This window comes from Hyperolius riggenbachi, chromosome 8, assembly GCF_040937935.1.
Source record: "Hyperolius riggenbachi isolate aHypRig1 chromosome 8, aHypRig1.pri, whole genome shotgun sequence".
Lineage (NCBI taxonomy): Eukaryota > Metazoa > Chordata > Amphibia > Anura > Hyperoliidae > Hyperolius > Hyperolius riggenbachi.
In genome coordinates, this window is record NC_090653.1 from 60,824,954 (window position 1) to 60,850,716 (window position 25,763).

Genomic DNA, 25,763 nt, shown 5'->3' on the forward strand with positions numbered 1-25,763 from the left:
CATGCTAGACTGCATTGAACGCGACCCACGCATTGTGCGCATTCTGGACAACACCAATTACTGGGTTTATACCCTTCTGGATCCACGGTACAAACACAATGTTCCAAAACTGCTTGAAGAAAGAGTCAGACAGGTCAAAATGGAAGAATACCAGCAGGCCCTTGTGGAGACTTTAGAGAGGAGATTGACATCCTCCCCCTCCTCTAGCCAGTTGTACGCCGACAGACTGACTTCCGCAAACCCAGGACGACCAGGAGGGCAGCAAACAACACAAGCCGCAGCTAGAGCCCAAAAGGGAATGGTATCGGCAGTGTCCTTGGAGTGGGAAAATTTTATGACACCCATGCAGCAGCAGCCCACAGAACAGCAAGCGTGCAGATCCACCTCCAACACCGATCGCCTGGAGAAGATGGTCAAGGACTACATGTCAGATGGCGTAGCTGTGTTGAACAATCCATCTGCACCCTTCAACTATTGGGTATCGAAGCTAGACACCTGGCACGAACTGGCAATGTACGCAATAGAGGTGCTGGCTTGCCCGGCAGCCAGCATTATGTCGGAACGCTGTTTCAGTGCTGCCGGAGGCATCATCACAGATCGGCGTATCCGCCTCTCCACAGAAAATGCAGACCGTCTGACTCAAATTAAAATGAATCAATCCTGGATTGGAAACGACTATGCAACACTCCCGGACCCCAACCAAGTAACATGAACAATGACCATCTGTGATGGGTTAGCGTTGCCGGTCCCTGTTTATTGAACCTCTCATCTTTATTACATTTATGACTGCATGGCGGCAAAAAGCATTGCTATATCCGCATGCTTTTGGTCCTCCTGCAAGGCCTGGGTTGTTGTGTCTCAAAGCGTGGCCTTCTCCTCCTGCGCCTCCTCCTGTTCCATTACGTGTGCTGCTGCTGGGTTAGCGTTGCCGGTCCCTGTTTATGGAACCTCTCATCTTTATTCCATTTATGACTGCATGGCGGTACAAAGCATGCTATCTGCACGCTTCTTGTCCTCATGCAAGGCCTGGGTTGTTGTGTCTCAAAAAGCGTTGCCTTCTCCTCCTGCGCCTCCTCCTGTTCCATCACGTGTGCTGCTGCTGGGTTAGCGTTGCCGGTCCCTGTTTATGGAACCTCTCATCTTTATTACATTTATGACTGCATGGCGGTAAAAAGCATGCTATCCGCACGCTTCCTCTCCTCATGCAAGGCCTGGGTTGTTGTGTCTCAAAGCGTGGCCTTCTCCTCCTGCGCCTCCTCCTGTTCCATCACGTCTGCTGCTGCTGGGTTAGCGTTGCCGGTCCCTGTTTATGGAACCTCTTATCTTTATTACATTTATGACTGCATGGCGGTAAAAAGCATGCTATCCGCACGCTTCTTGTCCTCCTGCAAGGCCTGGGTTGTTGTGTCTCAAAGCGTGGCCTTCTCCTCATGCGCCTCCTCCTGTTACATCACGTGTGCTGCTGCTGGGTTAGCGTTTCCGGTCCCTGTTTATGGAACCTCTTATCTTTATTACATTTATGACTGCATGGCGGTACAAAGCATGCTATCCGCACGCTTCTTGTCCTCATGCAAGGCCTGGGTTGTTGTGTCTCAAAAAGCGTGGCCTTCTCCTCCTGCGCCTCCTCCTGTTCCATCACGTGTGCTGGTGCTGGGTTAGCGTTACCGGTCCCTTTTCCTGGAACCTCTTCTCTGTATTACATTTATGACTGCATGGCGACAAAAAGCATGTTACCTGTGCAAAGAAACATGACATTTTCCACATTTAAAAGACAGTTTTTCCTTTGAAACTTTACAATCAATTTTCTCAAAAACTATAAGCTCTTTTTCAAATATTTTTTTTCCTCTTGTACCCACTCCCAAGGTGCACATACCCTGCAAATTTGGGGTATGTAGCATGTAAGGAAGCTTTAAAAAGCACGAAAGTTCGGGTCCCCATTGACTTCCATTATGTTCGGAATTCGGCGCGAACACCCGAACATCGCGGCGAACCCATTTGCAATTCACTTTTTCTCCTTAATTTTTTCCAAGTTAAAAATTTTCATACCTTGTTAATAAAAGTCCCTTTAAAGAGAAACTCCGACCAAGAATTGAACTTTATCCCAATAAATAGCTGATACCCCTTTTTACATGAGAAATATATTCCTTTTCACAAACAGACCATCAGGGGGCGCTGTATGACTGATATTGTGGTGAAATCCCTCCCACAAGAAGCTCTGAGTACCGAGGTACTTCTGGCAGTTTCCTGTCTGTGAACCCTGTTGCATTGTAGGAAATAGCTGTTTACAGCTGTTTCCAACTGCCAAAACAGCATGCAGCAGCTACATCACCTGCCAACAGTAAAAATGTCACCATGTAATAAATGTCAGAATATAAATCAGGGATTTAAAATATTTTACAATGGGCAAACAATGACTAAATCATTTATACATAATTATTGTAAAAATGAAGCACTTTTTTTATTACATTATTTTCACTGGAGTTCCTCTTTAAACCTCCAGCAAGCAAGAAAATACATAAAACCAATTTGATTGTACTTTTTCTACTACTGTTGGTACTTTTTTTTAATTGTGAAATGCTGAAAAGTTATTTTAAAGAGAAGATCAAAAATTATCACCTAGGAGAAAACATAGGAGAAAAAGGGAAATGCATATGTGGAAAAAAAAAAATGCAAACACACAAAAACCGCAAACGCACACAAAAAACCTGCACATGACAGAAACCGCAACCTTTCATGTTCTGTTATGTGTGCACTCAGCCTCACACTTAGTTTTTGGTACTTTTTCAATTGCAAAGTGCTGAAAAATGTATTTAAAAAACAAGTTGACAACTTGGCCTGTATGCAATTAACTTTTTCTCCTGAGTTTTCTCTTGGATTATACTGTCAAACTTGTCAATAAAATGGCTTTTAAACCACCAGCAAGCAAGAAAATACTCAAAATAATTTTGATAGTATTTTTCCAACTACTTTTTGATACTTTTTTCAATTGCAAAGTGCTGAAAGATTGCTTTAAATAGAAGATGAAAAAATATCCCCTGAGGATAAAAAGTTAATTGCATATGGGCCCTTGCAATTAACTTTTTCTCCTCAGTTGTCTCCTAGGAGATATTTTTTCATTTCCTATTTAAAAAAAAACTTACCAGCATTTTGCAATTGAAGAAGTATAACAAAGTTGGTGAAAAAGAACTATCAAAATTGTTTTGAGCATTTTCTTGCGTGCTGATGATTTAAATGGCTTTTTATAGACAAGTTTTGAAAATATTACCTAGGAGAAAACTCAGAAGAAAAAATTAATTTCATATGGGCCCTTATCTCCTATGAGAAACTCCTGGGTTTCTCCTAGGAGATAAATCTTCTTCTTCTTTTTAAAAGAACGTTTCAATACCAAGAGTATGTGAAAAAGTACTGTACTGTCAGAATTATTTTTTAAGTGTTTTATTTCTTGCTGGTGGTTTCAAAGGTATTTTGTTGACAAGTTGTGAAATATCACTTAGGACAAAACTCAGGAGAAAAACGTCTTCTCCTGCGTTCTCTCCTAGGTGATATGTTTACACCTTGTCAATAAAATGCTTTTACAACCACCAGCAAGTGATAAAATATTCAAAATAATTTTGATAAAGTAGTACTTTTTCATCTTCTTTTTAGTACTTTGTATATTGAAAAGTACTGAAAAGTTATTTTAAAGAGAAGGTGAAAAAGTATCTCCTGGGAGAAAACGCAGGAGGAAAAGTTAATTGCATATGGGATAGGGGTCATTCTTAAATTCAAATGTTCTCCTTAGTTTTCTCCTAGGAGACATTTTTTCATCTTCTGTTTAAAATAACTTTTCAGGATTGTGCAATTGAAAAAGTACCAAAAAGTAGGTGAGTATTTTCTAATTTTCTGGTGGTTTAAAATACATTTTATTGATGAGGTGTGAAAATATCACCTAGGAGTAAACTTAGGAGAAAAAGCAACTTGGATCAGAACCCTGGATCTCTGCTGGTCAGTAGACCAAGCGATAGAGTCCTGCAGGCATATATGTGGATTCATCTCTTCATCCCCTTCCAAATCTCGCTCTCCTCTAACATAACACATTATCATTAACATTATCCCTATATAAATCTCTCTATTTCACAAGTATTCCTCTTCGTGTCCTAACAAACCTCAATCTGATCCACCCCCACCTTAAACAGACACATATGCTGCTCTACGTCAAAAACTATTCTTCCCATGTCCTAGCAAATTTCCTCATAACTAAACTTCCCCAATTTCATAATCCCCTACCAAAATGTTTATATCTCCCTGCTATGTACTAGAACCCCTTCCATAATTAGCAATAGCAACCATAATGTAAAATACTTTTTCCACTCCTCCTGGATCCATCTGAAAATGGCGCCTGCGAATAATGGCGCACAGTGTTGCCGCTAATCCGTATGTCGCTTATCGCTATATAATGTTAAAGCCTTATCATTATTTAGTACATCAAAAGTAGACCGGGCCACTGTCCCTTTAAACGTTTATTTATCTTCATGCCACATATTATACATCCATCAAACAAGTTAAGGAATGATCAAACCTGATGATGCTGGTGCTGGGGTGTATAGGGATCGGGTGACCAGGGATAGTGAAAGGACGGCAGATAACTTATCATTATTTAGCTTTAACACACAGAACCCTCTCTGTACCTATCCCTAACCCCTAGACTCCCCCTAGTGGTGCCTAACCCTAACCACTTCCCTAGTGGTGCCTAACCCTAACCACCCCACTGGTGGTGCCTAACAACCCCCCTGGTGGTGCCTAACCCTAACTACTCCCCTGGTGGTGCCTAACCCTAAGACCCCCCTGGTGGTGCCTAACCCTAACCACTCCCCTGGTGGTGCCTAACCCTAACCTTGACAGTGTTACATTAAATTTATTCACCGTTTTGCAGTTAAATAACTTCTACAGTTTGGCTTATGTAGGGCGCTATTGATAAATAACGTTACTGTGGGCAATAACGTCTGCTGTTTGGCATATGAACTGCGCTATTGATAAACAACGTTAGTGTGTGCCGTTTTTCTTCTTTTTTCCCTGTGCGCCATTATTATGCAGTACTAATGATAAATAGCGATAAGCGTATCTTTTTAATGCGCTGCCATTTTTATGCATAGGCACTGTGCACCATTATTCACTGATCCGCTCCCCCTACCCCTACTGGATCATCAGAGTAGGTAAGTAGTTCAGCGTGGCACACTGTTTAAGAAAGCTCAAGTTTTTAACCAAGGCCGTCCTAAGACAGAAGTCCAGCACTGTAGCTGATGAGCCCAGCTCTGATGCTGGAAACACACAATGCTATTTCCTGTTCGATCAATGGATGATCAGACAGGAAGTTGTAACGTGTACATGTCCAAACTGCTCCCAATCGACAAAGGGATCAATTTTCCTATGATAACTTCGCAAAATTGATCCCTTTTTCAATCATAAACGGATCGAACATGTCAAAAATAATCGCTTGATTCCTGCTGATGGGCGGGAAAATTGCATTGTGTGTTCCAAGCATGAGATATATTTCCAGATGTTTTCACTGCTTCTAATGTATATTCTCCCTTCTCTCTTATTGTAAATTATCCCTCTGCACTCTTTATCCCCCTCTGCAGACTGTTGGCAGGACTTGGGCAAACTAACACTGTATGAGTATGAAGTGTGAGCTAATCAGGAGCCCAATTTACTGTAAATAATAGCTTGGCAGCTTTATATCTGAGGCCAGCTTTATATCTGTTTCATTATTAAATAATCAGTGCTTCTTTGTACGGCATTCAGAACTCCAGCAGCAGTATTTCAGGCAAGTATTGCAGAACTTTGGCCTGTTCATCTCTGTGGCGGTTGATATAAGTGCAGACCCTGCAGGCTATGTGCAGAGATGTTGTACAGCCCCAGACTCTGTGGTTCACATGAAAGGTGTTTGTTAATTTGCTGTTGTGTTTTATAGTAGATAAAAAAAGGTGTTTGGCATTCTGAAGTACGTCTTAATTAGCGTCCATGAGTGTGATGCCTACCATATGGTGATGTAAATAAACTGACTACTACAGGCTCCAACCACAGTTGGAAACATGACCCCAAAACACAGGCAGGAGAGAGGCAGTTCTATCCAGCAGCAAGGTGAGACATTTTAGAGGCAGATCCAGTTGTTTGAATGTGATGCCAAATACTGCTGCACTGAAAGTTCCTCAGAAAAAACATCTGAGGCTGACATTACACAGCAGTCAGTGTAATCTCATTCCTGGCCATTTCCACCCTGGTTTATTTGTGGAAGCAGGTTTTTGGTGATCTAGGCATTTCAGTGCTGGGCTACTTTGTTAATGTTTAGTATTTTTTGGGAGTTGGAGAGGTTAGAGTTAGCTGGTGGGCTTGGGAGGGGGTTAGGGGGATTGCTAGGACAGGCATTGAATAGTCTAAGTTGTGGGGGTTTATGTTTGAGTGGGTTTCATTACAAGAGGCATGTCAGTGATTATTTTTGAGTTATTGGTGGTATCAGGTATGGGGAAATAAATGTACACTAGGTCAGGAATGGCCACACTTTTTTGGCCAAGGGCCATATCGTCTTTTTTGAAAGTGCTAGGGCTGAACTAGTGAAATTAAACACCATGTTTGCTGATTGCCGTTAGGTACACTATGCCTGTGATATTTTGCCAAAACATTTCCATAGGAAATAACCCATATACCGTGTTCAGTTAGCACAGTGGCCAGGGCCGGATTTACCATATGGCACTGGATTCCTGGTGATGGAAAGGCAGTTTACTCCTCTACTCTAGTGCCTCCCTCTCTCCTTCCCTATGCAGAGTCCCGGGCAGAACGTAAATGAGAGGTTACTAACCCAGGTCTTGGCATTCCACTGACGAGATCTTCCTTCATTCATGTGGACCACTAGCAACGTAATACTGAGGGTATCATGGGCTACCTAACGCTAGGTGACAGAGAAGTCTAGGGTGCCAGGACATCTGTGCCTATAGGCTCCAGTGATGTAAATCCAGCCCTAACAGTGGCAGCTGCTAATCAGTGCCTGTTACTGCTGCTGGCCCCTGTATGCCACACCACAGCTATGGCCTGCAGGACGTATGGAATTAACAACTGTAAAGAGCTTTGGGGGCCTCCAGAAATGGCTGGACGGCCACATTTGGCCCCCAGGCCGGACTTTGGACATGCCTGTACTAGGTGTTTGTTGATTTGAGTGCCAGGTGTTGCCGATATTCATAATCTTATATTGGCAATATTCTACTATCAGCTTACATGGTGTCGAACGCTACCTCTCCTACCTACATCTAAAACTAACCAGCTCCCAAAACAACCTCCTCCTTAAATGCCACATACCTCCTCTACCTGACTATGACCTCTATCCTCCCCCTACCATATCCCCCAACACTAACCCTCCTAACTTTGAATAGATTGAATGAAACTTGAAAGTGAAGATTCTGGTGTTCTATCCTATACTGGACTTACTATATTTGAACTGGTGATGTGGCCAGTGGTGTAGGGATCGCCATAGCAGCCATTGCGGCTGCAATGGGGCCCATAGCTAAGAGGGTCCCTGTGTGAGCAACCAGTTGTGATAAGGGAGTCCAATGGAGTCCCACAGCAGGCCCCCAGAGATGCAGTAGAGGTAGCCACATGTGACCTCTTCCCTTTTTTCCATGCAGAGTAGCGTGAGTGGAGCATAGGCAGGGCTGGATTTACCATAAGGCTCTGTAGGCACGTGCCTACAGGCTCCTGATGATGGAAAGACGGCTCACGCCCCTCTCTACTGATGAGAGTATAAATGGCAGGTTACGCACCCAGTTCTCTGCATTCCACTGACAGGATCTCTCTTCAGTCGGGGCAACTTCATACTGAGGGCACCTCTGGCTACATAATACTACTAAGGGATACTTGTAGCTACCTATGACATGTAAGGGAAGTAAGTTGTCCCCATCTCCATGACTGCAGCAACCCAACTCATCAAGTGCTTTATCATTTTTGGTGGGGGCCCCAAGCAAAGCAAAAATTAGCCATTGGGCCCTATGATTTCTAGCTGTACCCCTGCTGACACTAGTAAGAAAAACACCATGCAGAGAATGCTGAAACAATCTGTTCTCATGGGTATGCCTCAATAAAGATAATTAACAACAACAGAAAAATAACAGCCTGCTAACCACAGAGATGAAATAATGTGAAATACGAGTGTTTCTGACAGAATAGCTCCCATACACACAGCCAAAGTATACAGCGTGCTGACTGAGAACTAGATGTATGTTTTATACACAGGCATTCATGTATAACCAGGTCTCCATATAGGGCAAGGTCATAGGAGATGGGCATCCAGGGCACCACTTTAAAGGAGAACTCTGCGAGGAGTAATTGTATTAAGTTATACATCCAAATAACATTTGAAACGTTTACTTGTTCTTTAAATGTTATCATGTCTAAAAGTTTTAAACGCACTCTCCTGCCAACTGGGGAAAGGGCCGCTTCACACAGAGCAGGTCATTTCGGTACCCAGCGCTCAGTGCCGAGCGCTGAAGCAATGCACCGCCATAGCACTAATGCTATGCTCCACGCCTTGCGCAAGGGTAATTTGGGAATCTGACCATTGACAGACTCTGAATTACATCTCCCTCCAAGTTGCTACAGCTCAGAGGGGGAATAGTATTTAACCCCCTTGCGACCGCCTAACGCCAGTTGGTGGTCGCAAGGTGGCAGCTCCAGGACCGCTCATTGCCAATTGGCGTGAACTGCTGGGGTGTGTTCTGCTGGGGATCGTGTGTGCCGATGTGCGCGTATCCCCATTTAAGTGATGGAGCTCCGCTCCATCCATCATTAGTCTACCAGCAGCAATCGCCACTAGGAGACTGATAGACAGCGAAACCATTGTCTATTTACCCTGTACAGCGCTGCAATCTATGGCAGCGCTGTACTGGGGACAGCTGTGTCACTCGGCTGTCCCCTGGAGAGGCCCAGAGAGCTATCAGCTCTCATAAGCTGATGCCTATGAGAGCTGATCACTGTGATTGGCTGGTGTGGGGAGGGAGGAATGGGAGATAAAAAATTACAATAAAATGTACATTTTAATAAAAAAAAAAAAACAAATAAAATAATAAGAAAATAAACAAAGCCCTGCAGCAGCGATCAGAGCCCACCAACAGAAATCTCTGTTGGTGGGCAGAAAAGGGAGGTGGAATCACTTGTGTGCTGAGTTGTATGGTCCTGCAGGGAGACCTTAAAGCTGCAGTGGCCTGAATTAAGACACAAATAGCCTGCTCACGGGGGAGGGGGGGGGGGTTGTGTGTGTAAGCCTATGGTACTGAAGTGGTTAATGCCACCGGGGATTTGAGTGGCAGCAGGGGGAACCGTAATTCGGCTCACCCCGTGTTCAGCTCACTGGCGGCGTGGCAATACTTACGCTTTTGGGGGTCTTTAACCAAGCAGAAAAGCAATTGGCATCAGTTCCTGCCATCCCATTGTTGGATCATGTTTTGTGTGCAACCGATACAGGTCACTACATGCAGATCGACCACGACGTTCACACAATCACCAGTCAAGGACAGTAAACACATGGAGATGAATCCTCCCATTCGTCTCAATGCAGCGTTGGTCTATCCTGGTAGTAAACATCAGGAACGGAAACCCGCAGAGGCCCCGTGTGAACCAGCCCTGACTTAGGCTATTTTAATGTGTCAGAACAGATAGTAAGAATATTTAGGCAGAGGAGACATGAGGCGGGATCGGGTAAATGTTAACACCTAGCTACGCTGCGTTCTGCCAGGGAGGGCGGGGTGTTGTCAGAGAGGCAGAACCTGCAGGGGGCCCGGCATCCCTAAAACATACAGATAAGTGCGTTGAATTACCCCAAAAATTGTCTTTAGACGGTGACAGAATATGTCTATGGTATGGCATTAAGCTACGTACCCAAGGCCAGATAATTCGTGGTTCCCACGATCGGAACCATTCAATTTGGCCCCAAGTGGTTTCCCCACTTTGCATTATGTTTGGCCCACTGTAGACCACCTGGGAAGCTATATTGGAGGTGAAGCCCTAGAACACCAGGGAAGCCATATGGGGGAGGTAGGGGGAAAGCACTTATCACTAGGGAACTGTATAGGGGAGGGCTGGGGCCACTAGACACCAGAGAGATGTATTGGGAGGGAGGACCACTAGACACCAGGAAACTATATAGGGAAGGGAGGAGGACCACTAGACACAAGGGAACTGTATAGGGGTTGGAGGGGGGCCATTAGACACCAGAAAACTTTATAAGAGACGAAGGTGGCCAGGAGACATTAAAGGGACTCCGAGCTCAGCAAAAAAAGTAAAGTTGTACTCACCAGGGTCTTTCTCCAGCCCAGTGCTGGTCGGGAGGTCCCACGCCGGCGTCCTGGCTCCTCTCCTTCACCCCGCTCCGGTATGGCTGACAGGCCGCAGCCCGGGCGACACTCGGTGGAGTGTCGGGCTGCAGCTTCCGCGTATGACGCGGATTACGTCACACGCCGGCCGCCTCGCGTCATCACGGCGGCCGGCGTGAAAGTACTGCGCATGCGCGCTTTAATCGCGCATGCGCAGTACTTTCACGCCGGCCGCCGTGATGACGCGAGGCGGCCGGCGTGCGATTTTCTGTTTATTACTGATATGAACATGGGTGCATATGGGCATTGAAATTTCTGTAGCTTTGGATATTTAGCATATACAACAGTGAAGTCTGCTGAAATATCAAGTTTGCAGAGGGGGAGGGGAGGGGGGTGGTTGCATACCCAGGCTTGGATTTACCTCACAGGAGCCTACAGGCACAGAAAGACTTCACCCTCTATGAACCTACAAACACCCACTGAACCGCACCGTGAGTGTACTGGCTAGGGCAGGGAAAAAAGGGCGCGCATGGCTAGTGGACTAAAAGGGGCGCCGCCATAGACTGCTATACAAAATATCGGCTATTGGGCACCCGACAGGAAAAAAGGGCGCCCGAGAAATAGCGGTTACAAGGAACGTTTTATCAAAAGTTTTCGTTTATACAAAAAGGGTTATAACAAACATCATTTACAAGATCGTTTTGACTGTGTGTTATACTTATTTTTTCGTTTTTAAATCTCGCTTATAGGAGCTATAACTTATTTTCCGTTTTTTAATTTTACTTACAGGACTGTTACAAGTAAATGTTCGTTTACAGTACTATTAACAGATTAAGGTTTATAAGAAATATCGTTTACAAGTTCGTTTTGATGTTGTGTTATACACTTATTTTTTTGTTTTTAAATTTCGCTTATAGGAACGCTTACAGGACTGTAACAAGTAAATGTTCGTTTACACAACGAACATTTAAAAGTCGTTTACATACGTATAATGCTTAAATACCAATGTATAAATCCCGTTTTTGAACCTTATTCTATTAGAAATACAGGATCTTCACAAAAAATTAGCATATTGTGATAAAGTTCATTATTTTCTGTAATGTACTGATAAACATTAGACTTTCATATATTTTAGATTCATGACACACAACTGAAGTAGTTCAAGCCTTTTATTGTTTTTCCATCTGCTGAAAAGCTTTATGGAGATGAAGATTTCATTTTTCAGCACGACCTGGCACCTGCTCACAGTGCCAAAACCACTGGTAAATGGTTTACTGACCATGGAATTACTGTGCTCAATTGGCCTGCCAACTCTCCTGACCTGAACCCCATAGAGAATCTGTGGGATATTGTGAAGAGAAAGTTGAGAGACGCAAGACCCAACACTCTGGATGAGCTTAAGGCTGCTATCGAAGCATCCTGGGCCTCCATAACACCTGAGCAGTGCCACAGGCTGATTGCCTCCATGCCACGCTGCATTGAAGCAGTCATTTCTGCAAAAGGATTCCCGACCAAGTATTGAGTGCATAACTGAACATAATTATTTGAAGGTTGACTTTTTTTGTTTTAAAAACACTTTTCTTTTATTAGTAGGATGAAATATGCAAATTTTTTGAGATAGGAAATTTGGGGTTTCATGAGCTGTATGCCAAAATCATCAATATTAATAATTCCTTTTAATAATTCCTTTTTTTGTATAGCGCCTTTCTCCTGTCGGACTCAAAGCGCTTGCGAGGCAGCCACTAGAGCGCACTCAGTAGGCAGTAGCAGTGTTAGGGAGACTTGCCCAATGAACTCCTTACTGAATAGGTGCTGGCTTACCGAGTCGGAAGAGCCAGGATTTGAACCCAGGACTCCTACATCAGAGGCAGAGCCCTTAACCATTACACTATTCAGCCACTGCTGAAAATATTATAACAATAAAAGGCTTGAACTACTTCAGTTGTGTGTAATGAATCTAAAATACATGAAAGTCTAATGTTTATCAGTACATTACAGGAAATAATGAACTTTATCACAATATGCTAATTTTTTGAGAAGATCCTGTACATCATACTTGGTATTAACTTTGTTTTTTTACACTTATAATGTGTTGATTATAGTTAGTAAAATATAGTTTTTAATATTACTGTTATTTTAAGATTTTTTTAATGCTTACGTGATATATCATTTTATTTATTTATAATATTAATATTGTATACGTCATTTTAAGACTATTTAATGTATTACAAATATACAAATTATGGGTTAGGGTTAAGCTATACCAGGGGGGTCTAGGGGTTAGGTATAGGTATAGGGAGGGTTATGTATAGTTACAGTGAAATATACAGCACTATGGGGTGATTAGGGTTAGGCGCCACCGGGGGGTCTTAGGTTTAGGCACCAATAGGGGGATGCTTAGTTTTAGGCACCATCAGGGGGGTTTTAGGTTTAGGCACCACCAGGGGGGTCTTAGGTTTAGGCACCACCAGGGGGGTTTAGTTTTAGGCACCACCAGGGGGGGGTTAGTTTTAGGCACCACCAGGGGGGTCTTAGGTTTAGGCACCACCAGGAGGGTCTTAGGTTTAGGCACCACCGGGGGGGTCTTAGGTTTAGGCACCATCGGGGGGGTTAGTTTTAGGCACCACCAGGGGGGTCTTAGGTTTAGGCACCACCAGGGGGGTCTTAGGTTTAGGCACCACCAGGGGGGTGGTTAGGGTTAGGCACCACCAGGGGGGGTCTAGGGGTTAGGGATAGGTACAGAGAGGGCTGTGTATGAGAGTAAGGTTAGATATAGTTACAGCACAATATGTGTAATTATACGATTTATTACATTATGTGCATTAATACAAAGGGGGGGGGGGGGGTCTAGGTGTTAGGGATAGGGAGAAGGAGAGATCTGTGTGAGCTTACAGTTAGGTATAATTGATGTGAAATACCTTTAAAATCTACTATTCTATTACTATGCTTAATAGCAGTGTAAATATCGTTTTTATTATAGACGCTATTTGAAGTTTTAATACACTATCCGTTTGTTGTTATACACGCCATTTCACGTTTCATTCAACAATACGTTTATGTTATACACGCGATTTGACGTTTTACTACAGAATACGGTTGTTGTTATAGACGGTATTTTGCCGTTTAATATACGTTCATTACAGCGATACAGCACTATATTTTTGTTTACAACGCAACTAAGGGAAAACATTGTTTAGCACAATAGGAGATACACAGGATTGGCACATGCAGTTCCTTGTTTTAAAACAGCTTTAATGGATCCGGCTGTACATCATGGGAAAACATAAAATGAATTTCCAATCACTTTAAAACGTTCCTACCAGTTCCAGTGCTTGGTGGGGTGAAGTGGGAGCGGTGGCTTGCCTGACGCACGTTTCGCTCGTATGAGCGTCCTCTGAGGCTCTGCGCAGAGCCTCAGAGGACGCTCATACGAGCGAAACGTGCATCAGGCAAGCCACCGCTAGTGTTGGGCCGAACCTCCGATTTTCGGTTCGCGAACCGGGTTCGCGAACTTTCGCGAAAGGTTCGGTTCGCGTCTAAGTTCGCGAACCGCAATAGACTTCAATGGGGATGTGAACTTTGAAAAAAAAAAATAATTATGCTGGCCACAAAAGTGATGGAAAAGATGTTTCAAGGGGTCTAACACCTGGAGGGGGGGATGGCGGAGTGGGATACATGCCAAAAGTCCCCGGGAAAAATCTGGATTTGACGCAAAGCAGCGTTTTAAGGGCAGAAATCACATTGAATGCTAAATGACAGGCCTAAAGTGCTTTCAAACATCTTGCATGTGTATACATCAATCAGGTAGTGTAATTAAGGTACTGCTTCACACTGACACACCAAACTCATCGTGTAACGCACCGCAAACAGCTGTTTGTGTAGTGACGGCCGTGCTTTACTGGTGCGCACCATGGCGAGAGTGCAGGTTTTGGTGGCTTTACAGCCCATATGGTCACCTGGCTGATGTAGCTGAATGACAGAACAGTGACTGTCCAGCTGATCAAATTTGGTCTGACCACAATGAGGCAACGACCTTATTATCGTGGGTGTGCCCCCCGAGACACTCATCTAGGCGCCGGTCATTGCTCCATTGTGATACGCAAGCCCCTTCACCACGGCAAGGTAATGATCACGAAGGGGAATGGGCGCATGTACATGCCTTTTCTTTTGTTGTTGCAGCTGCCCGCAGTGCAGCCAGAAAAATTAGGCAGTCATGTACACGCACCCGAAAAATTATTACAGCGGCCGCTGCTAGCAGCGGCCTAAAAAATTCAGCAATCCGCCTGGAGTCCCGGACCCTGTTGGTGGTGGCGGAGAAGGCAGTCAAGCAGAACAGGTATGCAGTGGCGGTTCACTGAACAGAACAGGTATGCAGTGGCGGGTTCACTTAACTGCACAGGTATGCGCACTGATGCGGTGGGTTCACTGAACAGAACAGGTATGCAGTGGCGGGTCCACTGAACAGAACAGGTATGCAGTGGCAGGTTCACTAAACAGAACAGGTATACAGTGGCGGTTCACTGAACAGAACAGGTATGCAGTGGCGGGTTCACTTAACTGCACAGGTATGCGCACTGATGCGGTGGGTTCACTGAACAGAACAGGTATGCAGTGGCGGGTTCACTAAACAGAACAGGTATGCAGTGGCGGGTCCACTGAACAGAACAGTTATGCAGTGGCGGGTTCACTAAACAGAACAGGTATACAGTGGCGGTTCACTAAACAGAACAGGTATGCAGTGGCGGGTCCACTGAACAGAACAGGTATGCAGTGGTGGGTTCACAGCACAGGTATGCAGTGGTGGGTTCACAGCACAGGTATGCAGTGGTGGGTTCAATGAACAGGTATACAGTGGCGGGTCCACTGAACAGAACAGGTATGCAGTGGTGGGTTCACAGCACAGGTATGCAGTGGTGGGTTCACAGCACAGGTATGCAGTGGTGGGTTCACAGAACAGGTATGCAGCCAGACAGGAACAAGCTAAGCCTAACTAATCTTTCCCTGAGAGACAGTCTGCAGCAGCTCGCCCTACTCTGACTAATGCAGGCACACGAGTGGCCGTAATGGCCGCCGCTGCCTGCCTTATATAAGGGGGGTGGGGCTCCAGGGGCTAGTGTAGCCTAATTGGCTACACTGGGCCTGCTGACTGTGATGTAGAGGGTCAAAGTTGACCCTCCATGTGCATTATGGGGCGAACCGAACTTCCGCAAAGGTTCGCCTGCGGGACGCGAACGCGAACCACTGAAGTTCGCATGGAACCGTTCGCAGGCGAACCGTTCGGCCCAACTCTAGCCACCGCTCCCACTTCACCCCACCAAGCACTGGAACTGGTAGGAACGTTTTAAAGTGATTGGAAATTCATTTTATGTTTTCCCATGATGTACAGCCGGATCCATTAAAGCTGTTTTAAAACAAGGAACTGCATGTGCCAATCCTGTGTATCTCCTATTGTGCTATATATATTGTGTATTCTGTTTGGATTTGAGCACGCTATCCTTGCCAGATATACACCAGACCAGTGCTGCAGCCCAAGATTATTACACCTATGCTAAACACCTGTTATTGCGGTGCCTGTTGGCCTCTCCTTTTGTCTCTATATGGAAAACATTGTTTTACATTATAACTTATAAATTCGGCTACATCCCGCGCCATTTTTTCCATGCGCCCTTTTTCAATATACGCGTACTGGCTGGCCCAGCTGTCACTTCTCCCTTACTTCCCTCCCTTACCCGTTATAGGTATCTACTTGTGCCCCTTAATGTTAGGTAGCCAGAAGTATCATCAATATTAAGTAGCTAGAGGGGCCCCAAGTTTTAGGTAGCTAGAGGGATATCAGTATTAAGTAGCTAGAGGTGCCCCTAACTGAAGGGAGATCTCATCAGTGGAATGCAGAGAGCCGGGTGACTAACCTCTCATTTACACTCTCATCAGGACCCTGCATGGGGTAGGAGGGAGGGAGGCACTGGGGGAGAGGAGTGAGCCGCCTTTCCATCATCAGGCGCCTGTAGGCACGTGCCTACAGTGCCTTATGGTAAATCTGGCCCTGTGCATACCTATAAAAATGGCACATGTTAATATAAAGGAAAATGAAACACCATAAAAAAGAAAGATGACGAGGAGGAGGAATAGACAGAATCCTTGACTAGTTTTTAGTAGTGATGAGCACAATTTTGTATAGACACAATTTTGCATCAAAATTCGCAATCAGGATGCAAAATCGTCATGCGAAATTTGTAGAAAAATCGTAATTCATTTAGTTTGTAATTGTAATCATTTGCAATTTCATGTAATTTTTGCATAGTTTTAAAAATGGTTTTTAAACTGTAATTTTTCTGAGTTTAAAAACCATTTTTCCTTTTTGACCCACAATTCTCTTTAATCCCTTTGGCGTTATGATTCCTTTCGGATTTTAGGGTCTAAAAGCGATGCAATTTTTTTGCACCTTTTCAGACCCTAAAACCTGGAAAAAAATCATGCTGGCAGGGAGATCTGCAGCAGCCCAGCAATCACTCACCTCCCCGGCTCCAGCGCTGCAGTTATGCCTCCATCCTCCGGGTGGCGCTCCAACTCTAAAGTGAAATTGCCGGCTGTAGTCATGACGACAGCCGGCGATCTAACCAGCAAGAAGCAGAGCCCCGGAGGAGAAGAAGAAGAATGGCGGCCAATGTCGGGATCTACCGGCGGCTACCCTGAGCAGAGGTCAGGATTACCGCTCTTAGCTGCAGTTTTCCGCCCCGGCCCTAGCTCGGGGATTACCTCCAAGGAGGTTAAAGGGATACTGAGCAGGTACACAAAAACCAAATTGGTACTTACCTGAGGCTTCCTCCAGCCCACCAGAGGCCACAAGGTCCCCCCGGCGTCCTCCTGGCTCCTCTCCCGGTACCACTGGCGGCTCCGTTAATTGGCGACTGCCGAAGTCCCTGCCGCGCACGTTACCCATCATCACGCCGTTTGGCGTGAGAGTCCTGCACATGCGCAGTTCTCTAACTCTGCACCACACATGCGCAGGACTCTCACGCCGGACGGCATGATGATGTGTAGCACCCGGCGTGATAACGAGTAACGTGCGCGGCGGGGACTCGTAGTGGCAAGTTTAGGCGGAAGTCGCCAATTAACGGAGCTGCCAGCAGGACCGGGAGAGGAGCCAGGAGGACGCCGGGGGACCTCACAGCCTACGGTGGGCTGGAGGAAGTCCCGGGTAAGTACCAGATGTTTTTATTTGTACCTGCTCAGTATCCTTTTAACATATGTAGCAATTTTGGTGACAGTAGCATGGGGGCTTTGCTATTCACCACCAAATTATGCAAAATTTACACAAAAATTATGCAAAATTACGAATGATTACACAAAATCAGTTGTCTTTACCAATCATAATTACGTATGGGTGTAATTTTGAAAATATACATGAAATTTTGCATAATCGTAATTAGTTGACAACAATTTTCACTAGTTTTTAGTGGTGTCCCTCACTTCCTGACTACTACTTTTTATATTAAAGCAACAAAGATACATAGAGGTCCCGGGGCACAGAGTGAGGGAAAATCTCTCCAATGGAGGTACAGACAGCAATAAAATGTATCCAAGGCCAGATTTATACTTTTTTTCGCCCCTAGACCGAGTATATTTAGACTCCCCTTTCCATGTGCAGCAGCACCCCCCTTCCATGTGTAACATCCATGTATGCAGCCCCTCTCTTTCATGTACAGCCCCCTTGGGCATCAGCTTCCATTATCATGTGTTGCTCCCCATTTGCAGCCTTCTCTTTCAAATGTAGCACCCCCCTTTTCATGTCTAGCTGCTCCATTGAGCTGCCACCGCCCCTTGAGCTGCCGCCGCCCAAAGCCCAGCGCTTTGTGGCCTTTTCCAAATATCCGTCACTGAATGTATCTAATAAGTTTCAACTCTTTATTCAGTACTAACATATTTTTTTTTCCTCCAGGAAGTTGGCTTCAGTAAACTTGACTCAAAAGATTTGCAGCAAGCCAGAGTCTACAGAGAAAGTGCTGCTAGCAATCAGTAGTGTGGTTGGTGTGAAGGACTTTGCAGGCACTGTGAGAGATGGAAGCTGTTTCCAAGAACACTTATCACACTGGCAGACCGCAGAAACATTAAACATGTAAGGAGGAAGCAAGTAAACAATTAGTGAGTGTGACATCATAAGCCGCGGAATGTGCTGTGCTGCCCAAAGTATAGTGTTTCTAGTCTGTTGCCAGCGGGCAGGACTGGGCTCCGAGGTGCCTGCTGTGCCAGAGCAGGAACTGGCCATGCACAAACACAAGATTCCTCTGGGCTCGGTTCCACCGTGTAATCTATAGGTCTGTTTTGGCATACGATTAGCCCTTCAAGCTGCTGATTGCAAAGGCTAGAGCATTGTAGATTAAAGCAAACCTGTGTTGCAAGTGGGCTTCATAAACGTAATATATGTACAGATGTAAGGGATGCATAGGGGTAGCTAGGATATTTAGAACCTGGGGACAGAAACAGTTTTTGTGCGCCCCTCTGGATAGTCCTGCGGCATGTGGCCATGCTACATGAATGTGGGAGTGGTCGTGGGAACAGATTTTGCACCCTTTAGATAGTCAGATGTGCCCCCTTTAGATAGCCAGATGTGCCACCTTCCCCCATTGAGATAGCCAGATGCATGTGCCCCTTTAAATAGCAAAATGTGCCCCCCTTCCCCCGTTTAGATAACCAAATGTGCCCCCCTTCAGTTAGCCAGATGTGCCCCCTTCCCCCTTCAGATAGCCAAATGTGCCCTCTTCCCCCTTCAGATAGCCAAATGTGCCCCCTTCCCCCTGTTTAGATAGCCAGATGTGTCCTCCCATTACATAGCCAGATGAAACAGCAAAACACTCACCAGCTACAACGTTCCAGCGATGATGGTATCTCTCCTCTGCTGAGCCCTTAGGGTCCTGTCCTTGGTAACAGTGGTATCTCTTGTCACATGATGCCGTGGTTACTAAGGAGAGGACGCTGGATGCGCTGCAGAGCAGATATGAAATCATCGCCGAAACGTCAGAGCAGGTGAGACTTCTGTTATTAACATTTCTGCACTTCTCTACAGAGAGAGGGAGGGAAGCGGGGACACTTCGGGCAACCAACGAGCCGCCACTCATGCATGTGGGGGTGCATGGCCACAATGAGCATTCTCACAGTGCTGCACCCGAGGACACATGTCTCCCCTTGCCTCCCCATAGCTATGCCTCTGAAGGGGTGTATATGTTACAGCCAGAACCCGAAGTGTGGCCACTTCTAGTTCTGGCCGGCCACTTCGGGTTCTGGCCGGCCAATTTGCGAAGTGGCCGCAGCGCAGCGGCCAATGTTAGAAATGCAAAGCTACACTTATTTTACGGCCGTCTCGCTGCGGCCAAATGTATTAAAAGTTGCTTAAATTTAATTAAATATAGCCGGCGGCGATGTGATAGATGAAGCCGCCGGCTTTCGCACTGCCTCCCCCCCCCCCCCCCCGATTCTCTCCCCCGCCCCCCCCCCCCCCCCCCCGCCTCTCTCCTTGTCCCTGCCTTCCATACAATACGGAGCCGCCGGGAGAGTCGTTCGTCGCGGCAGGGGAAGCAGAGCGGGGAGGCTGCAGACATTGCTTCTGCCAGCGCCCGCTCTGCAGGAACGGCAGGATTCCCCTGCCGCGACGAACGACTCTCGGGGACACGCGTGTCCCCGCCTGGCTGCTCCGTATGTCGTATAGGAGGCAGGGGAGAGGAGAGAGGCGGGGGGGAGGAGGAGAGGAGGAGGAGGCAGTGCGAAAGCCGGCGGCTTCATCTATCACATCGCCGCCGGCTATATTTAATTAAATTAAGCAACTTTTAATACATTTGGCCGCAGCGAGACGGCTGTAAAATAAATGTAAACTTTCCATTTCTAACATTGGCCGCTGCGCTGCGGCCACTTTGCACATTGGCCGGCCAGAACCCGAAGTGGCTGGCCAGAACTAGAAGTGGCCACACTTCGGGTTCTGGCCGTAACATATACACTAAACTGCATTAAGCAGAATAATGTGTAAGTCTTACCACACGATGAGTAGAGCTGAATGCCATACATTACATTCAATGCACAGCTTTCTACTCATTAGAAAGCTCAACTGCTTAAAGGAATACCGAGAACTTCTGAGATAAATATGCATATGTATAGTACCAAGCATACAAATACCTATGTTGTGTTCCTTTTTTTTCTTTCTCTTGCTGAAAGAGTAAACATTCAGGTATGCCAGTGACAATTTCTCTCCATTCAGGCTGCCATATTTTTTTCCTTTTAAGCAATACCAGTTTTCTGGCTATCCTGCCGATCCTCTGCCTCGAATGCCTTTAGCAATAAACCCTGAACAAGCATGCAGTAGAAAATGAGTTTCTGACATTTTTGTCAAATCTGACAAAATTAGCATTTTGGGGTGCATTCCATCATCCTGTAGTCCATCATTCAGATTGCCTGGAAAGTGTGCAGCTTTGCCCCTGAAAATAAGTCTAGATTATCTTTATTATTATTATTATTATTTTTTATTTATTTAGCGCCAACATCTTATTGGGGAACATATATAAATGAGAAGTTCAACACTGTACGATCATGACATCCAGCAATACAAGTACAAATACATATATAGTTAAATTGAAACTGAAGCACAAAATAAACTTATAAAATAATGACTTGTTTGTGTAGTACAGCTAAGAAATAAAACATTAGTAGCAAAGAAAAGAATATCATATTTTTATTTTGAGTTATATAGCTTTATATATAACATTGCATCATTCTGTCATATTTGCAGTTTAGAAACCACACTCTGTATTTTAAGCTGTATAACAGAGCAGAGCTAATTACCCTTTGAACTTTCCTGCAGTAAAACCTTCTATCAAGCTGTCTCTCAGTGCCCTTTTCCACTACGGCGTTTGCGATGGCTGAACCGCAAAAACGCAAAGCACCCATTTCCACTACCGCGATTCGTTTTTTACCTGATCGCGATCGCGCGGCGGAGCGATTATTGCCGCGATTTTGCTATGCAGTGCATAGCATAGCAAAATCGCGATCGCAAATGTCGGAAAATCGCCGCGAAATTTTGGGCATTTGCTGAATTGCAATCACTAGCGTTCAGCGCGAACGCTAGTGATTGCAAGTGGAAAAGGGCCCTCACTGTTTCTTGACAGTTCAAGCTATTTAGAAAGAAGGCTGATTTTGACCAAGATGGTTGAGGCTGGCAACACACTAAGCAGTAACACTAGCGTTGCGTAAAACGCAGCGTTAATGTGTATAATGTTAAGTCTATAGGACGCATGAAAATATGCATGTGTATGCGTTTTTTAATACGCGTTTTTAAAACACTGGTTTTGTTGCATATTTTAAAAAATGCATAAAAAATGCACATAATGAAAGTCAATGGTGACTCAATGTATTGCGTTTTGTATGCGTTTTGCATGCAGGTTTTTTTTTTTTTCTGCGTTTTTGTAAAAAAAAAAAATGTCTGATGTATTTACGCTTCCTGTTGACTTCCTAGTGATTTACATAAAACACATTAAAAAAAGAATGAAAACGCATACAAAACGCACGAAAAATGCATGTGCGGGAAGAAAATGCCAAACACAAACGCACAGAAAAAGCACAGAAAACACAATAAAAATGCAAAAAAACGCACATGACAGAAAACGCGACCTTTCACGCACTGCCAAGTGTGCGATAGCTCAGATAAGCTCTTGTACATAGGTAACAACTCAGGTGTTTTAACTCTTCCTGTACTGGAAAACAACCTGAGACATTTTTTTCTTTGCTACTAATGTCCTATTTCTTAGCTGCACCTCACATACAATTCATTATCTCATCACTTTATGTTCGCTTCAGATTTGCTGTAATGTGTGGTTTGAGACATCACTGACATTGGTACACGTTCATAGGGTAAATTACAGCAAAATAAGAAACAATAAGAGTGGGACCCTGCAGGACCAGATTTGAGGCAAGGCCACAAACGCCATGGCCTAGGGCACCTGGAAGCAAAGAGCGCAGAGCAGACTAGCATTGCCAAACATGTAAACAGCAGACCTGCTCCGTGGTCACCCTGCTTAAAGAGAACCAGAGATGAAGCACCCTCATGTATTTTATCTTATAAATCAGTGGGAACATGACAGTAAACACCCAATCTGCTCTTTGTTTCATTGTTCCCTGGTTAATCTGACTGTTATCACCTCTGATAAGAATCCCCGACTGAGCACTCAGTCTAGCTTTGCTACGGAAAGATTATAGCTGAGTCTGTCTTCTCTGGTGTCTTTTCAAGCCCAAGCCTGCCCCCTTGTGGCTCTGCTATAATGACTCAGTTATAATTATTCCCGGCAAAGCTAGACTGAATGCTCAGTCCAGGATTCTTATCACAGCTGATAACAGACACTTTTAGCAGTGAGGATGAAACAGAGAGCATGGTAAGTGTTTTCTCTAATGTTCTTACTGATATATATGTAAAATACACAAGGGTGCTTCGTCTCTGGTTCCCTTTAACAGAGGTAAGCAGTGGGACATAGCACAGGATGAGGAGAGCACAGTTCAGGATGGGGGGAAGCACAGGATGGGGGGGACACAGGACTGGGGGAGCACAGGACTGGAGGAGCACAGGACTGGGGGAGCACACGACAGGGGGAATACAGAGGACAAAAAGGATGGGGGGGGGGGGTGACAGTGGGCCTTGGGCAATAAACTATACCTAATCCGTCCCTAGTTACCCGCCCTTGCAAGCTTACACTCTAGAGCTTACCAGCTTGTGGATCATTTATCTTTGCAGATCAGCTTGCTAACCAGATATTGGAGGAACACCAAAGCACTGATGAGGTTTTCGTACTGTCGTTTCCCGTCACCGAGCTGTAGAGTTACATTGACAGTTTTTGTAATGCAATAAAGCTTTCCTGGCTTCTAGTGCCCAGACTGACAAGCAAGGGATTACAGGCGGCATAAATAAAGAGAGATTCAGATACTCATACTAGTTATAAGAGGAGGGAATGTTTACATCCAGAGAAGAAGAGGGTGGCTAAATATAGAGATCCAGTGGAACACGTACTGGGTGATCAACTTTTTCCTTTATCCATAGCCAAGCTATCAACATTTACTGCGCTATCCCTTTAAGCTTTCAAATAAATATTTCTTCTGCCTTCACTCTGTTTTCCCAGCAGGATAAAAACAGTTGATCAACCGTTCTCTGGTACAACGGCTGTCACCTCATAAGGAGCGGAGCGTCATGTGACTTGGTGACATCATCCTTGGCTGGCTGACACTTCTTCCCAAGTTCCCAGGAACATTGCTGGATGGAGAGAACTTCTAAATCTGGAATAGAGAACTGAAGAGAGAGGATAGGAGAAGTTAGAGCTCTTAGATATTCAGAGAGGAGAGAATTCAATGCAAACTCCTTTACAGATACAATATGTGCTAAGCTGTGCAAAAAAATGTTCTGGCCAAAGTACAACAGATCGACCATGGAAGGAACCAGTATGTCTTTACAGCTGCATGGTACAATCTCCGACTCTTACTTCAACATCTTAAAGTGGGATTACACTCAAAATGAACTGGGCTTAATTCACTAAGACAAATAGCATGCCTTATCAGAGTTAACACACCTTATCAGAGTTAACATGCCTTATCAGAGTAGCATAGCGAGTGCTACGAACCTATGCCTGCTAGTTGGCAATGCCGAGAGCTCCACTCGTCCTGCCCTGAGCCCCTGCGGGTCCAATCACTTTAAAGGACATTATCCCCGCACTTTGATTGGCCCAATAGGCTGCCTGTCACTTCCAATCCTGCCACTGCCAATCAAAGTGCGGGGGTAATGACCTTTCAAGTGATTGGACCCGCAGGGGCTCAGGGCAGGACGAGTGGAGCCCTCGTCATTACCAATTAGCAGGCATTAGTTTGTAGTGCTCACTATGCTACTCTGATAAGGCATGTTAACTCTGATAAGGCATGTTGTTTGTCTTAGTGAATCAACCCCAATGTTTGCCCTAATGCTTTAAACACGGTAAAAAATGAATATGAAACACTATAAGACTGTTCTAGTATCATTTCAATGCATATTTACACCTCACTGAAGCTAACTGATATCATGGCCAGCTATAGGTCAGATTGAATGCTAATTAAGTAATTAGTGAGAAAATAAGGAAGATAAAGTTCTATGCATCCCCCTTGGATGCAGCAGGAACTTTTCTACCTTGTTTACACAGTTTATTACACTTCCGAAATAATCTGATAATGCTAGTCTCCAAGGCAAGCTTGTCAAGTAGCAGCTAAATAAAGTAAAAAGCTTGAGTTTTAACCCTTCCATTAACTTGAAAAATAGTCAGATGGTTTTAGCTGTTAACCACTTGAGGACCACAGGCTTACACCCCCTAGTGACCAGGCTATTTTTTTACAATTTTGTACTCTGCAGCTTTAATAGCTCAATGCAGAGCCATATAACTTAGCACACAAGTGAATCCTCCCCCCCAATTTCTGCCCACCAACAGAACTTTCTGCCCACCAACAGAACTTTCTGTTCTCCAACAGTACTTTCTGTTGATGGGCTCTGATGGCTGGTGCCATGTTTATTCTATTTCAATTAATTTATTTGTATTTTTTTTATAAAATGTTCTATTTTTTTATTTATTTTATTTCTCCCCTCCCTCCCCCCATCAGCCAATCAGGGCGATCCTCTCTCATAGGCATCAGCCTATGAGAGGCGATCGCAATCGGAGCCTCTCCAGGGGACAGCCGAGTGACACGGCTGTCCCCAGTTTAGTGCTGCCATAGATCACAGCACTGAACAATGTAAATAGAAGGCGGTTTCGCCATCTAACGGTCTGCTAGAGGCGATCGCCGCCGGCAGGCTGTTGACACAGCGGAGCTCCGTCACTGAAGTGGGGATGCGCTTGCACATCGTTGCGCACAATCCCTGCTAATCTCTGCCCACCGCCCTTGCTGCCTTTTGCCGTTAGGTGGTCCTGGGGCTGCCACCTTCCTGACACCTTTCGGCATTAGGTGGTCGGGAAGGGGTTGATTTTATGCTGTGTTTAATGCTTGAGACCATAGATTAAATTTGGATATAATATCACTTAAAGTGAACGTCCGGACTAAAAATTGACTCAGCAGCACTGAAAAGGCCTGGTGTTTCTTTAACAGTTTCACAGCATCAGAACTTTGTTTCTCTTATCCAAGCCTCATTTTTAGCTGCATAGAAGAAAACTGCCCGGGCTTTTTTCCCCTGATGCTGTGCAAAGCATGATGGGATTTCTGATGTTGTTGCTCTCGTTCTGCTGTTTTGGTGCAAATTTTTCTTTTTTTACATTTTGAATTTGACATTTAAAGCCTAGCGTGTGCAGCTGGGAGGGGTTATCAGGACACAGGACATTTGGAACTGTGTTTCCTGCTCCTTGTCACCTCCTTTCAACCAAAAAGATGGCTGCCCCCATGACAAAGATGGCA

At 45.0% G+C, this 25,763-nt stretch overlaps 1 long non-coding RNA gene across 1 annotated transcript in view; it reads left to right on the forward strand.

The window, feature by feature from the left end:
• The window catches only part of LOC137528177 (uncharacterized), a 37,391-nt gene extending 13,516 nt beyond the window's left edge, over positions 1–23,875 (forward strand). Inside the window, exons 2-3 of the long non-coding RNA XR_011023309.1 lie at positions 18,274–18,450; positions 23,483–23,875. This is a non-coding gene — a long non-coding RNA (uncharacterized lncRNA). The remainder of the gene's footprint in view (positions 1–18,273; positions 18,451–23,482) is intronic.
• Positions 23,876–25,763: the final 1,888 nt, after the last annotated feature.